At 30.3% G+C, this 13,225-nt stretch overlaps 1 protein-coding gene across 4 annotated transcripts in view; it reads left to right on the forward strand.

Annotated features, from left to right (window-relative positions):
• Positions 1-192, forward strand: part of NOVA1 (NOVA alternative splicing regulator 1) — a 151,702-nt gene extending 151,510 nt beyond the window's left edge. For all 4 annotated transcript variants that reach the window (XM_030804138.1, XM_030804139.1, XM_003260706.4 and 1 more), the window contains one exon: positions 1-192. This exon is cut by the window's left edge and continues 4,556 nt beyond it. The gene's annotated coding sequence lies outside the window, so the exon portion shown is untranslated.
• Positions 193-13,225: the final 13,033 nt, after the last annotated feature.

Genomic DNA, 13,225 nt, shown 5'->3' on the forward strand with positions numbered 1-13,225 from the left:
AGAGGTTAGCAAGTCCTGTATTATATATTTATATCGCTTTCTAAGAAAGTGCATATTAATGTTTACTTTAAGAATGTGTAAATGGTGCTATCAAGAATCTGATAAATTTTATCCCAGTTTTTTGTGTACCACTTCTAATGTATGAGATTTATTTTTTTATTGGAAAAAAATAAACAGTATGAAAGCATTAAATTGGTAGATTTTAGTAATTTAACAATGAATGGAATCCCTATGTTACAGGCCCTATCTTTCCTTGGAAATTTTAGTGGTGGTAATAGATTTCAACAAAGGTACTGATAATCATATTCCTTTTAATCCATTCTTATATTTCAGTCTTGATTTATATGCCGATTCCTCACTGAGTCCTTAAACAAAGTTTATTTACTTAATAATTTTATTTACTGTAAGTCTTCTCCAAGAAGGGAATTCTTGCTTTCCAAGGCAGCAATTGAGAGATGAAAATATAATTTAATACCCCTTACATCACAGGCACTATTTGAGACTAGTTACTCTGTTAGTAGGAGAAATATTCATCACTCATTAAATACAGGGCAAGCATGGCTACACACAATAATTTTGAGTGCAATACAGTCTTATAAATTTAATGTACACACGTTACTTAACTGAGGCAAACAGCCATATAAAATTGCACATGATTAGAAAACAGGATGAACTCATTTTGCCTTCTGCTTGGTTTCTCATAAACATGAATACATAATATTGTTATGCACTGTTGTTCATAGATGTCTTTTTTACATAAAGGGTAAGTATATTACTTTAACAGATTATATTTGGAAATCTGCATGTTATTTTTTGTTTCATCAGATATGTGCCCCTAATAAATAACTTTTCTTTCAAAAAATGAAAGTATTAGAGAACTTGTCATGTTAATTTTGAAAAATATTGAGGTACAGTACTAGACAGGATGTCATTCCACTGGTCTATATAAACAAAACTGTTCTTGAAAACTGAAGCATTACCTTGTATAATAAAGTACATCAAATCAGATTTGTAAATAAAATATTGTTTAATTCTAAAGTATTCAATATTTTGATTAGATTATTTTTTTAAGGAAAAATATTTAACGTGTATGTGCTGAATTTTTTTTAAATAGTTTTTTATAATTGCAATGGAAAGGCAATTGTCTCATTACAAAGTGGTACAGAAGCCAATACTTGGGTTACCATAGATATATAAACAAGCAAAAACTGTGGAACACGTTTTAAGCTCATTTTGGAAAATTAAAACAGTTCTGTAGAAATGCATATTTGTATTTGTTTCTCTAATAAATCTGTAAATAGCTTGAAACACAAATTAGTTTTAATTATTTAAATTATGAGTTCTCTTAAGTAATTTAACACCTGTTTTGCCTTACATTTTGTGAAAACATTGTCTCATGGAAATGAATAGAGGCTTATTGTGGAAATCAAGGTAGGTCTGCATTTATTCAAAAAGGTCAGGTATTTAGCATTTAAGTATGTTTACCTCTATGAAATGATTAAAGCATTTTTATGAAAAAACAACGCTTCTCCCCCCACCCAAATTTCATGAATTTAGCCACTGCCCAAAACAAAGGACCAGTCTGCATTTGCTTTAACTCAGTACAAAATGAAAGAGCAAATTAAGTGAAATCATGTGTTCAAACAGTTGATAATCAAAAGATTATTTGATGCAGTTAATCAGTTTCTTTACATGTATCAATGAAGGAATATAGACTTTTCTGAACCACAGTGCCTCCTCAGTCTTCCCTAATGTCATTTATGCATTATGATTAAAGTTGATATCTGAAAATACATATATTTTTCTTGAATTCTGACTTTATGCTCATGCATTTGAAACTGTTTTAGGATAACATATAGTCATCTATTTCTGTTGTTAGTGTAGAGTCTTCATTTCATAAAAAATGCTTTGTACACAATACATCAATAGATATACTAGAATAAATACTAATGTGTGTATCTTTTTTAAGTTGTCATTCTGCTAGAGCAGAGATGCTAACCTTTTGGTTAAGGACTCAATTGAGTATTCCAATCCTATTGAACTATGAAGAGCACTCAAATTTTAATGAAGTATTTGTATTTGCCATTTTTTTTAAGTTAGTAAAATACTTCAGAGGATCTGGCTTATGAAAACTTTAAGCATTTCCAAGAGTATAGTTTATTGGCTTATCAATTTTACAGCTTTTGATCAATAAAAAATACTGTTCTTGTCAGTATTTTAGATAATGGGTAATTGTGTCAAATTTTTCCTTTAACAGAATTTCTATAATTTAAATTTCAAAATAATGACATCAAAATTTCCACATTTTTAATGTTATATCTTTTTCTGTGAATCTTAAGATAGTTCAAGTTCTTAGGAGATTAACATACTGTATTAAATTATTGCAGCATACTAAGAAATAATCTTCGATGGACTTGATATATAGCATTTCCATATTTTATATTGTCTATTTTAGGAGATAAATGTTGAAAAAGGCTCTGATAAGAGGAAGCCTATAGACCTATAGTGAGACCAATTTATGCTGAAATTGTATTGAAAATAAACCATTACTTTTAAGGTTTCAGCACAGAAAAAAATATATTGTAATTTTTTAAATATTGGCATAATACACATTAACTTATAAATCTTTTTTTAATAAAAGAAAAAGTTAACTCTATTTTTCAAAGTATCTTAGAAAAACATTCTTCACTCAATTCTGTACAGAATATATTTTGTGTGGTTCCATTCCCTAGAAGAAAGCATTGGCTAGTAGTTCATCACTTAGGAGATACAACTCAAGATTTTTAACATTTCAGTCTTGCATCAGGATTATGGGTGTTTTGTTTTAGGTTTGTGTGTGTGTGTTTTGTTTTGGTTTTTTGTTGGGGGGGTGGTGATAGAGGGTAGAAGCAATTATCAAAACTATTTGCACTCAGGCAACTACTGATTATATAAAAAGTGATTCAGATGGCCAAATACTCAATTGGCTAGTTTCAATTATTGAATTTTTGCATCACTTTGCCAGTACAGGGAAAACCTCTGAGGTTAAACTTCCTGTGAAGATTGACTGCATGACTCCCAAAACAATGTCACTTCCATATACACTACAGAAGCTTAATCTGAATCAGAAACTTTTAAAAAATCATTTTTTAATCTTCAAATCTATAAAACTGATTTTTACACATTCTAGCAAATAACTAAATAGAATCATTGTCCATTGTCTTTACAAACAGGCTTGTCGTTTGAAATCTTTAAATAATTGCCAATGCAGTTACTTCTGAACATAAAAATTCTTACTTTCAATGAACTTTTAAAAATTGGGGGCCGGGCGTGGTGGCTCATGTCTGTAATCCCAGCACTTTGGGAGGCCGAGGCGGGTGGATCACCTGAGTTCAAGCGTTCGAGACCATCCTGGCCAACATGGTGAAAACCCGCCTCTACTAAAAAAATACCAAATTAGCCAGGTTGGTGGCACACACCTGTAATTCCAGCTACTTGGGAGGCTGAGGCAGGAGAATCACCTGAATCTGGGAAGTGAAGGTTGCAGTGAGCCGAGATCATGCCATTGCACTCCAGCCTGGGCAACAAGAGCAAAACTGTCTCAAAAAAACAAACCAAAAAAAAAAAAAAATGGGGAGGTGGGGGTTTTTAAAAAGATGTTCTTGTTATCTGCCCCCTTTAGGACCTATCTCATTTAAAACCATTAAAAAGTAGCTTGAAATTATACCCATTTTTTTAGTTGACAGCTTTTTTTTAATATTATGCATCAGTTTTTATTTTGTAATGATTTTTCTTTAAATATTAAAGTTATTTTAAGGTTTTATAGACTAATGATAATGATAGGTTTTCTCCCTTTTTTTAACTTTCTGAAAAGAATTTTGTATGCTGATGGATCCAGTCATCATCAGTATGCATGATGTACAAACTTGGAATCTGTTTGGCATTCGTTTGCATGTGGATTTTTCAATTATGAACAAAATCAGATATTCTAAATACCTAGCTTGGACAAAAAAGGAAGAAAGATAGGACAAGAAGGCAAAGCACTGGAGAATCAATCGTTTGAAGAGTGACTGGACAACCAAGTCTAGTGATCTAAGCCAACCAAGAGAATTCATTATAAGCCCTTGACCTTCTGTAAACATACAGAGGTTGATGACAATGTAATATTATCTCTGTTGTGAATTTTTATATTTAGTGAGTTTTTCAAATCTTGAGTATTATTTTAAAATCAATACTATCTCATCACTGGGTCTCCTACAACAATAACCAAAGTTGTACACTAATTAAAGTACCAGTTAAGTGGCATGTAGAACGTAATGATACTACAAAAACATGTTATTATTAATGTCAGTAATTCTGCTCTGGTTTCTTCCATACATCACATAGCTACAGATTGATACACACTTTTGTTATTTTATTTTTCACTCAGACATAAATTACTTTCTATCCTGACATGAAGAAATCAAGAAGGAACTTTCACCAATTTATTTTTAAATTTTAAGCACAGTGTTATACCCAAGGACAAAAATAAATAATAAAAGTGCATATACAAAATCCTTTTTTTCTGAATAGTAGGACTTAACACTCAATTGAGATCATGTATTCATGTATTCCTTGTATATGCTGATTCTGATTTTAAATGGAGAGTAAATTAGTTTCACCAACAGTGACAATGTCAGCACTTATTTATGGTATAACACTAAAAGGACTATAATTAAGCTAATCACACCTCTTTTTATATAACTTCAAATGTTTAGGAAAAGCAAAGTTACAATGATAATGTTAAAATAGGCATTATAATATTTTTCTTCTCATTAGCTTAAGTTTTATTGCCGTTAACCTTAAATATATTTTAAAAGTTGAACTTCTACAGTTTTTCTGGGGCTTTTGAAAATACAAAAGTAAATAAGAAATTTTCTCACATAATATTTGGAAAAGTATTTTCACAAATAATTTCCCAATGTGTGACTAGAATAAAATAACTAATATTTATATTATCTTCTGCCATATGCACAAATGTACTTTTATTCTTTAATTCTCATAAAGTATAGATATTAATTTGATTTCCATTTTACAGAAAATGAAATACAACCACTGAGTCTCAAGTCACTAAGATAAAATTAATAAATTGAGGATCCCACTTTACTGAGCGCTAAGATTTTAAGATTAAAATGATAAATGCATTAGAATATTTTAAGCAGTAAGCAACTTTAATGCAAGTTAATGGATTTTGTTTCTAAAAAGTTGAAATAGTCTAAAGCTCTCAGAATCATAGCTGTACACAAGTAATTACATTACCATTTAATTTAAACCTCTAGGCCTATCACAGTGCATGTTACCTTTTGAGAGACACCTTGAAAACTGTACAAATAATAACTTTTATAACAACTAAAGCATCTTATGGAAATAAACATGCAAGCAACTGGAATAGCATGGTAGGGATATATGGAATTACTTGAAATAAATGTGTATCTCATCTGTCCAGTGCATTAGTTGTGCGGCCCTAGAGAAAATTCATTTTATTTCATTTTGAGTGCACACAAGATGCAGGGTATTACATAAGTTTAAGTCTGTTTCATAGAGCTATTACATTAAGAAATGTTTTGTCACTTGATAGTTTGTCTTTAAAATATAAGCATTTTCTCAAACTATCAAAGGATGTACATACTATAGAGGAATCAAATGGTGGAAAGTTTGGTAATATTACATAGATTGGGTCAATCCTGTGAAAACAAAAAGTGAGTTAATAATACATACTCAGAAAATGATTACAATTTATTTAAGAAGTTTATATTTTAAAACCAATATAAAAATAATCAACATCAATTTTAAATGGAAATAAATGCTCTCATATAGAGGTTATATGATATGTGGTACTAATAAATACATTGTTTCTTGAAAATTCTGTTGGGACTCTAAATTTTAAGGTATTCACTGGATTTTTTAAATTTATTAAATTCTGAAATGTACTAAATTTTATAGAATTATCAAGATATAACCAATGTGTTCTTATAAATCAAAAGGTCATATGTTATAAAAAGTTCAGGGGTGATATTTTATTAGAAATCATTTTGAAATATGAGTAACATCTAATAGAATGTTTTTAAATTCTGCAAAAAGAATTCTTCATCTGTAATTTGTTATTCTTCTCTTTTCTGAAAGGTGAGAAAATAAAAAAGATGTGGGCAAACTCCATATCTGACATATATTGATATAGTTTATAGGATTTTTTTTCAGTCTCCTAGTAATCAAATGCACTGTTTATATTGCTCATCTTTTTTATTTGATTATCAAAATAGTTGTGAGAATCAAATTAACTATACCATATCCAATTCTATCATCACATTCAACATATTCAGAGGTTCTTTGTAGAATAAATATAACACTTAAGTTCTGAAAGTATCTCAATTGTTTTACAAGGATTATTTTTAACATAAATTTTCTATATATTTCACAGCCAAAAATATATTATTAAAGGGAAAATATTTCCTAATATTTCATCAAATTATGCTATTTTCTTATTGTGAAGTAGCCCTTGCATATCCACTATTAATAGTATAGTCATTTTTGTTTACATAGGTCTTCAGAAAAAATGAAAGTACATAATCACTGACAATCATCTTTATATTCTGTTTGCCTTACACCTTAGAGTGACAGAAAAAAATTAGAATTAGTGTGGCCATTCCATAATAGGAGAATTATTATTTTCTCTAAAATAATAATCAATAGAATATTCTAGCAGGAAAAAATACAATTATTTTAATCTCAAGTGTTTTAAATAATTGCCTGTGCCTTGTTGTCCAAATGAAGAAGGATATAAATCACTTGATTTTATTGGGTTTTCAGAGTTTTATTCTACCCTAAGGCAGAGCCTAGTCAACAAATATATCTAGCCTAAAATAGATTGAAGTGAATTATCTAAGATAAATGATATCTAAAATGATTAATGATAAGAACTTAAGAGTTATAGATATGGTTTCTATCATCTCAAAAGAAATAAATGTCAGGGTGCTATTTTTATTATTAGCAAAAGAAACTGTGTGACTTCTCCTAAGGAATTATGTTTATTACCAGAAATTTTAACCAAAGAATACCAGCTAGAAAACATAAATCCCACATACCCAGCATGATATAGAGGAAAAGTGGGTCTTGAAATAGACAAATACAGATTTGAATCTCAGTCTTACTCCTCTGATACTGAACATTCTGTAGATTCAGATACCCTGTATAGAATATGGGGATCACAATTACCTCAGCATATAAGGATTAAATTACATTATATTTGTTTTAAGTATACCTACATTTCAGTACCTGAATTCAACCACAAGGAAGCAAGAGGTTTTTCAATAAATACTAATTTCCTCTACAAATTAAGGGAAATGAATTTATAAAATATGTCGAACAAGAGCATAGTAATATTTGTGAAAGTACTTTACAAAATATGTGAGCTTAATAGAATGTAAGATAAAGTTTTAAATTTGAAAAAGTTTAGATTGCATAGACAAATGTCTACATATAAATACACAAAATAAGCATTAAATAAGAATTTCATCTTACTCGTTTCTATTACAGCTACACATAGGGGCTCCCATAAAGTTATTACAACAGATTTTATTTAAAAATCAGTAGAATTCTTCATATCAACTAAAACAAATGGTAACAATTCTCTAAATTAATTGAAGAGTAGAATACAAATGATCATACAAAGATATGTAATTAATACTGGTTTATTAATTGATAATATGAAAATTCATATTACAGGCACAAGAAGATGTTTATGAACACTTGAGGAAAATTTTTTTTTTTATTTTGAGATGGAATCTCGCTCTGTCGCCCATGCTGGAGTGCAATGGCGTGATCTTGGCTCACTGCAACCTCCGCCACCTGGGTTCAAGAGATTCTCCTGCTTCAGCCTCCCGAGTAACTGGGATCACAGGCGCCTGCCACCACGCCTGGCTCATTTTGTATTTTTAGTGGAGACGGGGTTTCACCATGTTGGTCAGGCTGGTCTCGAACTCCTGACCTTGTGATCCGCCCACCTCGGCCTCCCAAAGTGCTGGGATTACAGGAGTGAGCCACCGCGCCCGGCCAGGAAAACTTTTTAAATGTATTTTTCAGGCCAGGCGTGGTGGCTCATGCCTGTAATCCCAGCACTTTGGGAGGTCGAGGCGGGCGGATCATGAGGTCAGGAGATCGAGACCATCCTGGCTAACACACTGAAACCCCATCTCTACTGAACATACAAAAAATTAGCAGGGTGTGGTGGTGGGACCTGTAGTCCCAGCTACTCAGGAGGCTGAGGCAGGAGAATGGTGTAAACCCGGGAGGCAGAGCTTGCAGTGAGCCAAGATTGCGCCACTGCCCTCCAGCCTGGGCGACAGAGCAAGACTCTGTCTCAAAAAATTAAAAATAAAAAAAATAAAAATATATATATTTCTCTGTGTCCATAAACTTCAATGAATAATGGGAAAAAATGAAAACTTCTAATATTCTAAAGATTAATAACAGAAAAATTTGCAATTAATTAAAATACTTGCTGAAATTAAGTGAATATCTGGCAATTAATTGCTTTTATTTGTGATAACAAGTTCAGCAAGCCAATAAGTTCGTCAGAGTGTCCATTACCTAATCATATTTCAATTTAAATCTTTCATAAACCCCTACATAAAAAACCTACTGCTTTTTTATATAAATACAAGAGTAAATAATAAAGAACTGGAAATGCATTGATACTTGTATTATACTACGTTAAATATTAATAAAAACTAATATCTCAGTAACTTTTGTGTTTAAGCACGTAGTGTTGTATATTTCATATAAGTAATTTTCCTGTAAACTCATTTTGAATAATGTTAATATAGAATAAAATATTTTTTAGACACCACAGAATTTTATATTTTAAATATCTAGTGCACATGCTTTATTAAAAGATAGAGGAAATTTGGTTTGAAAATTTTAAAGGTAACAAATATCTTCTTAGAAAGAACTCTTAAAAGCTAATGAAGAGATTGTGAGGTATGTCTGTATTTATTTCTTCATTGAAGAATTGTAGGACAACAGATAAATATTCTCATCATTAAAGTGTTGTAAATGATCAGAGATAAGTTTGCACAATAAGAAAAATGAGAGATAAATTTTGGCAGTCTTCGTAGGGCACATTTTGTGAATAATTTCAGCCATACTCCATTCCACAGAGTGTATTTTCTGCTTATATGGCTAATGCAGCACACCAACATGGCACATGTATACATATGTAACAAACCTGCACACTGTGCACATGTACCCTAAAACTTAAATAATAATAATAATAATAACAATAATAATAAAAGAAGGTTAGAGAAATTATAAGCACATCCTTACCCCATCACTGGTTTTCTGCAAGTCTGAAAAAAAAAAAAGATTTAAATAATTCAGCACAGCCCAAAACTCTTACAACATGATCATAACTGTACCTTAAAGTTTTCAGAGTGCTTTGACATATCATCAATTTGTATTTTTTTCTTTACTAACCTTTGAACATGGTAGAACCACTATCAAATTTAATGTTCTTTTTTTCAGCCATGATAATGATTCACCCAATTTCAGTATTAGAGAAAAGAGCAAGGCAGACATCCTTTTAATACACAGCACATTGTATTGTTGATGTCTTCAAAACGTAGCTTTTGGGCAGTTAAATACTTCATGTTAGAATCAAAAAGTTATGTTCAGTTCCTTCACTGGGATAAAAATAGAAAATAAGAAGTAATTGGAGAATCCCACAAGAAACACTGGCACTTCCATTAATATTTTGTGGGCCTATGAGTCTTCAAAATATTAGTGATCGCTACTGGTTATGGAATATTTAAAACCTAAATGAGAATATACTTTTAAAACACTCATTCCTCTACTAGTTTGATCAATCAATACCTTTGCTGAAATTGACTGTCAAGCATAGCTCCCTTATTTGACTAAGAAGCAATCATCATCATGCATATGATCTGATATAGAAGGTGAAAATTTAAAACATGGTTCAGTGCTTCTTTCTGCTAAAATATGTTTAATTTTATTATGGGCATAATGGATTAGTAGTTGCATAGAAATCTGATTGCAAAATCTTACATGGTCTGAAGATGTTTTTGAAAGGTACGCAAAATGGAAAGATACAGAATTGCTTTTTCACTCTGGGCAAGAGTTACTCATCTAAAGGATATATGTTGTTAAGCACTATGTAGAGGTTAATCAAAATGAAGTTCAGTATACACAGGAGCTTTGCATTCTGAGATAAAAGTATATTTTCTGCCATTAAAATGTTTGCTAAGGTCAATAATAATGGAAAAAATCAAATAGTAGAAACATGGGGAAAGGACAAGATGTATATCCAAATGTAAGCTAAGATATTATTAACTATTGATATTTGAAAACAAGAAGATTTTAATAAATACCCTTTCTTTTCATTTGATTGAAATACAATAGAAATGTGAAAATTTGGTTTGCTATGGTCTTGAAAGCATTAAGTTGAATATTGTAATTAATGTTCAAAACACTACTTTTTAAATGGTAAGAAAGATTTTCTGAATAAAAAAATCATTTTTAAGTTGAACTATGAAACCTAGTTTATTTTGTGCTTATTACTAATTCTGGTACGTAATAAGCAGTGATAATCATCTTAATTGCTTTCTATAGGCGATTATATTCCTTAAGAAGATAGAATAAAAAATGAATATTGTATATCCTAGATATTTACAATCAACACTTTAAAATTATTTCTTAATGATATGCATTTTAATATAGTGACCAAGTTTTGTTACCATTACCCCAACAAATATAGATCTGAAACATAATGTAGTTTCAAAACATGAATTACATAATAGATATGAAATTCCAAACAATCTGTAATAAATATAGTCAAGATAAATAGCAGATACTGATCCTAAATAAAGGAAGGCTTATTTTATCAGAATCAATCAACAGTCTATATAGCATTTACCAAATGTCAGAGAATTATAATAAGAAATTTTTTTTAAGAACCAACTGTGAAGATTTTTTTATAACCCTACTGAAGTTTTCAACATGCTTTAAAAGAGGGAGAGGTCGATTTTGATGTTTTTGATGAAATTGTACTTCAAAAAACTTTTCTATCTCAGTCTTTGGGTGTTTAAATTGAAATTCTCAGTGTAAAGTCTAGAGCCAATTTTGTTCATCAGAAATGTATTTTTTACATGTAAGGCTTGGGAGGTTAATATCATTTTAATCTTTATTCAGACTTTTATTTTAATTTGCCGTATATACGAAGTTCATTATCATACAGCATAAGAAAATATCTTTTGTTATATTAATAAAAAAGTCATAGCATAGAAAAAATGTATGTGAAAAAATGATCCAACTTTATTATTATTATTTTTTTTGCTGTCTAGTTTTCTGTCCAGAAATGATGTGAACGTTCATTAGGAACAATGTTAGACACATGTAAAACTGAAACATAGGCCAGGCCTATTGAGAGAAACAGCAGCTCTACACCGTTAGGGCAGTAAGAAAGCCGAAAAATTGTTCTGCGGGATACATAGAACAAAGAAGAAGATGACAATATCAACTTACATTTGCCTTTTGCTATAGTACAAATTTCAAAACACTCTCAAGTAGTTGTCTCTTTTAATTTCTCACAACACCCCTTTATTGCACTTAAAATGCACTTAAATTCAGTATTAAAATTTAAAATATATATCATAGATTTCTATGCATTAAACAAAAAAATCAATATTATACTTTTAAATAAATTTAGCCTATAAGTTTGTTTCTCTGAAATATGCATTGCTGTAAGTATTAAACTGTTTTTATAGATGCCTAAAGAGAAAAAAAAACCCTGAAATTAAAGAAGAGTAAAGTTTTCTTTTGTTTAGTAATATGACTGAACTTGTACAACTGAACTTAAAATAACAGGAAAACAAAATTAGCAGACAAGAATGCTTTATGTAGACCAGTCTCGTCCCTTGGTATAAAGATTGAGTGAAGTTTCTGAAAAATAAGTGCACATAATCCCATATATTCCATTTTTCTGCCAACATTTAAGCTAGAATGGGATGCAAATTAATGAAATTTAAGGGATAATTGATAACTTTGTTTTAATTTTATCACTCCCAAATTTAGGACATTTAGAACAAACTGATTTAGAACCAGAATATTTCTTATGTAGTCACAAATTTCATTTCTAACTTGATAAATTAATCTCAGGTTCTGAACATTAGGAATTATTGCCTCCTGGCTTTCAGCATAACCAAGAAAGATAATAAATAATAAATGAAAACTAATTATATTTTTATTTACTTTGAATTGAAAAACTGAAAATTATATTGTGTATATTCATATTATGAATATCAACCAGTTTAAAATATACCAATACCTAGATATACCCCCAACACTGTACTATATAGCATACTTAAAAAATAATTTTCCTCTTATTTTTAAAAGGTTAAAAAAAGGGGTTAATTTTAAGTATGAATCTTTATATTCTACCTAAAATTCAGATAACACATATGCTTAATATCAATATTTAATGCCATATGTATGAGGGTCACTTAGCTTTTAGTTCGTATGAAGAATATACCATGATTCAGCAACAATGGCAATAATAATATTTACATGTGTAATGTATTTAAATTTTTAACCTGTTTGCTGCCTACCCAGATCAGCTGTTCTCAGAAATAATCCAGAACCTGAGAAGGTAAGTTAAAATATGTTTGGATTACAATCTTAATGTTCTAAAATATATTATAGAGACCCGACTTTCAAGCAATGAGTAAATATCCACCATTGGCTTAATAAAATTTTAAATAGCTATCAGATATTCCCTTGGCTCAAATTAAGACATAGACAATGGTAAACTTGCACTATGTAGGACCAATTGTAGAATCATATATTATCTATTTAATTTCTTTTTGCTTTTTGTATTAAACAAGCCCACATTTGATGACATTTCAGCTGACTCCAAGAAGTATGACTGATTGAGGCCTGGCTCCAATTTGGTCTTAAATGATTATTCCTGCTGAATAATGGTGAAGCGTAGTAGGATAAAATCTCCTGGTTGAATTTAAACAACTGATTCCCGATTGAATCCATAGTTAAAAGCTTTCTAACAGCTCTTTATTTCTGTGGGGGAGGAGACAGCAGAGGTTGCTTATTGTTAGCAGCCTGTAAAATGACCATATTAAAATTAAATAATGCCACAAAATACAAAATTCTCGCCTCCTATAAACATTGCTTGCAGTCCTCA

The sequence above is a fragment of the Nomascus leucogenys genome, chromosome 22a (genome assembly GCF_006542625.1).
Source record: "Nomascus leucogenys isolate Asia chromosome 22a, Asia_NLE_v1, whole genome shotgun sequence".
Lineage (NCBI taxonomy): Eukaryota > Metazoa > Chordata > Mammalia > Primates > Hylobatidae > Nomascus > Nomascus leucogenys.